Consider the following 4,327-nt stretch of genomic DNA (forward strand, 5'->3'; position numbering starts at 1 on the left):
AAGAGAGAGAGAGAACAAGAGAGAGAGAGAACAAGAGAGAGAGAGAACAAGAGAAAAAATTTAAAAGCGTATGTGTTGACAAAATTTTATATTCTTCTACATTAATATATAAGCATATATATTTATATATATATACACATTTTTTTTTATTTACTTCATAAATACTTGAACATATGCATTTATATATATATATATATATATATATATATATATATATATATATATACACACATTTTTTATATTTACAAGCTGTTATTTATTATTTTGATATTTATTGATCTACTATTTATAAATTATTTTGCTATTTATTAATTATTTTATTATTTATTAATTATTTTACTATTTATTAATTATTTTGTTATTTATTAATTATTTTGTTATTTATTAACTATTTTGTTATTTATAAATTAATTTAATTAATTACTCGTGTGTTTTTTTTTTTTTTTTTTTTTTTTTTTTTTTTTTTTTTTTTTTTTTTTGGGTTTCTACATGCACCAACGTGATCACTACAATGCTTTCGATTTTATTTTATTTTATTTTTTTTTTTTTTCAAACACACTTCTTGTTTTTTTCATTAAATTAAGCATGCTTGTACTGAAACATTTGAGTTATTTTAGTTTGAAGGAACCTGATAGTGTTGTTCTATAGTGCAATACGCAGAATACACATGTATATATATATATATATATATATATATATATATATATATGTATGAGCACATTCACACAAATATATATCTTTATGCATGTATAAAAATAAATAAAATGCTATTGAAAGTAAATATATATATATATATATATATACATATTTATACATACGTTTATGTATCCTTACAAAATAACATCTATATATGTTGCTTTCAAAACAAAAATATCCCACATAATACACTTAAGCTAAACACGTGAATTTATATTTTAAACATGTTTTTCAAATTATATTTGTTGAAATATGTATATTTTTATCAAACTACATTATTTCATTTTTTCTTTTTTTTTGCATTATAATAAAATTAACAAAAACATTTGAATAAAAGAATTAAAAAAAAAAAAATAAAATAATTAATGCATAAAATAATCAGGTATAAAAGCGAATATAAAAATTGAATGAGTAATTAAATACATAAATAAACTCATTTAAAAGCAATACAAAAAAGTGTTAAATATATAAAAAGTTTTCATTTAATCTAAACTGAACCCCCTATATTGTGCCTGACGTATTGTGCCCTACATTTAGTGTTCTGCAGTCGGTGTTCTACAGTCGATGTTCTACAGTCGGTGTTCTACAGTCGATGTTCTGCAGTCGGTGTTCTACAGTCGGTTTTCTACAGCCAGTGTTCTACATATCGAGTCGTACAATTTTAGCACTCCATTTTTATTGTATTATGTCTTTAGTTTCCAGTTTTATTATAAATTAATAATTTTTTTTTTTTTTTTCATCTTTCTGCATATTTATGCGCCTATTTTTTCATTCTTAAACGAAATGGAAATATATTAAGACTGAGTGAAATGTGAGCATCAATTTACATTATATATCGATATATATATATATATATATTCTTTCGCTATAAATTTATTTTTAAGATATTTTACTGCTATTAGACAACTGTTACATTATAATACTAATACCAATGTTCATGATAAACATTTTTTTATCTACATTTACATATTTTTTTTTTCTTTTTGTGTGTTATGCATTGATAAACACATTTTATTGAGTCAAAGCAATAAGGTTTTTCTAAGGTTTTTACCATCTAATTAAAAAAAAAGTAAAAGCATGTATATTTTTATAAACTTAATATGATTCTTATAATTTTTTTCTATATATATATATATATATATATGCATAATGACATGTTGGGAGTTCTCGGCATAACCATCATGGTATATTTCATTTATGATTTTTATTTATTATAAACAACACATAAACAATAGTAGGTTAAATATTAGTCTTTTATTTTTGTTGTATAATTTATAAATGTGTTTTTTTAAACTTCTTTTTTTTTTTTTTCTTTACCATACAAGTAAAAAAATGTTTCCTTACACTTTAATATGCTTACTTTGTTTTAGAAGTCATGAACTTTCATTTTTTAATTGTCTTCATTGTTTTCATTATTTTCATTGTTTTTCATTTTTTTCATTTTTTTTTTATTGCTTTCGTTTTTTCCAGTCACTCGCTGTGTTATCATAGTTATGTTAAAAATGAGCATAAATATATATACCCCTAGACGTGTTAACAGAAATTATTTTTTATATTGTAACAAATAGAAACATACAACAGCTTTTCTTAAACAAAATATAGAATAATTATTAAACATGTATAAATATATATACATATATGTATACATAAGATATAACATATTCGCCAATACATATATATACCTTGAATGCTATTATTTACTCCACTTTTATGTTTTTTTTTTTTTTTTGTTTTAATCAGTTTCCTAATATAATTTTTTTTTTTTTTTTTTTTTTTTTTTTTTTTTATGTTAGCATAAAGTTAATATATAAGCTTAATTGTTTATAATGTTAGTAGCATATTTGTTGCATTATACGCATTTGAAAAATTTTAATATACTTTTTTTTTTTTTTTTTTCATATATATTTTTATATAATTTTTTATATGCATATTTTATATATTTTTATATAACTTTTTATTAATTTTTTTATATATTTTTATATATATATAATATATATATAATATTTTTTTAATACATTTTTCTTTTTTTTTGTTTTCTTCGCTTTTTTTTTTTTTTCGAAAGCTATCTCAATTGTATATAAAAGTTTATATTTATTTTTTTTGTAGGTGTTGCAACATAAATAAATTTTTTTGAAGTGTTTATTCATTCACTTATCTGTTTATTCATTTACCCATTTACTTATTCATCCACTTATCCAATCGTATATATTCAATTTTTTTATTCAAAGTGAACATTGTTTTTGCATGAACTTTTATAAACGTTTACGTTTACTATGCTATTATTCGCTCTTTTTAAAAAAAGTGTAGATATACATAATATACCATATATATTTATATGTTTTCTCTTATTCACATACTTATTTACTTACGTATTTACTTACAATAATTAATTTTTTACGCGTTAACTTTTTTGCCGTAATATCCTTACGTAATGACTATTTTTTAAACAAAGCTAAACACATATATATTTATATATATATATATATATATATATATAACAAAAACATATAACAACATTCTTTTTTTTTTTTTTTTTTTTTTTAACTTAATAAGAACACTTAAAAAAAATATATTAAATGCAATGGATTTATACCATTAGAAATAGCCTTAATATAATTGATTTTGTATAATACATATATATATATATATATATATATATATATATATAAAATAACCGAATAAGACCCATATAAGTTTACCTTTAAAATGAGCCAAAATGGGGATTATAATCATTTAGCAGAAGATAACTCCAATATTGTAAGATAAAAATAGATGTACATTTGTATATAAGCATATATATAAGCATGTACATAACCATGTACATAACCATGTACATAACCATGTAGATGTATATATATACACTATACTTTTTTTTTTTTATATGTTTTACTCACACATATTTTTCATTATTGCTCACTATTTTTTTTAATCATCATCCCATTCGTTTTATAACTTTACTATAGCTTATTTTTTTTTCACTCTTATTTTTTTTTTTTTTTTTTTTTTTTTCACAGATTGCTAATTCTTCTGCTCCCGTAGCCAATATGCTTGACGGTAAAATAAATGACACAAACGTAAATGCAAATAAAAAAGTGTCAGCTAATAATGAAACCAATTCTGAAAATGTAAATGGAGAACACTTTTATTTGAATGGGGACACAAATGAAAATATACAAACATTAAATAATCATATTAATTTACAAAAACAAATGCCTAACATACCAAATATTAATAACATATATAACGATGTTAATAATAACAATAAACAAAATGATTCAAACGCGACAGTTCATAATACTCAACAATATGATAATACTAATGGTGCTAATTTGGCTGATATGTCAGAAAATAAAAAAAATGCACCTATTAATGTTAATAATTTTATGCCTTCTATAAACACTTTTTTACAAAACGTTTTACCCCCTATGTTACCAACAGTGTCACCAAACATGTCTAATAATGTACAAAATGCAACACGTGGTATGCCACCCAATATGACAGGCATACCGGGTATGCCTCCCCCTCCTCATCTTCTTAACATGCCGTTTAATTTACCACCAAATATGACTCATCTACCACCGAACATGGCTCATCTACCACCGAACATGGCTCATCTACCACCGAACATGGC

The 4,327-nt window shown here is 21.8% G+C and overlaps 1 long non-coding RNA gene across 1 annotated transcript; it reads right to left on the minus strand.

The window, feature by feature from the left end:
* Positions 1-1,377: 1,377 nt before the first annotated feature.
* On the minus strand, positions 1,378-2,397 carry LOC113224036. The gene is made up of 2 exons (XR_003309007.1): positions 2,014-2,397; positions 1,378-1,750 (listed from the first exon to the last, which is right to left on the minus strand). It is a non-coding gene; the product is annotated as an uncharacterized LOC113224036 (long non-coding RNA).
* Positions 2,398-4,327: the final 1,930 nt, after the last annotated feature.

The sequence above is a fragment of the Piliocolobus tephrosceles genome, unplaced genomic scaffold, assembly GCF_002776525.5.
Source record: "Piliocolobus tephrosceles isolate RC106 unplaced genomic scaffold, ASM277652v3 unscaffolded_43317, whole genome shotgun sequence".
NCBI classification, from domain to species: domain Eukaryota; kingdom Metazoa; phylum Chordata; class Mammalia; order Primates; family Cercopithecidae; genus Piliocolobus; species Piliocolobus tephrosceles.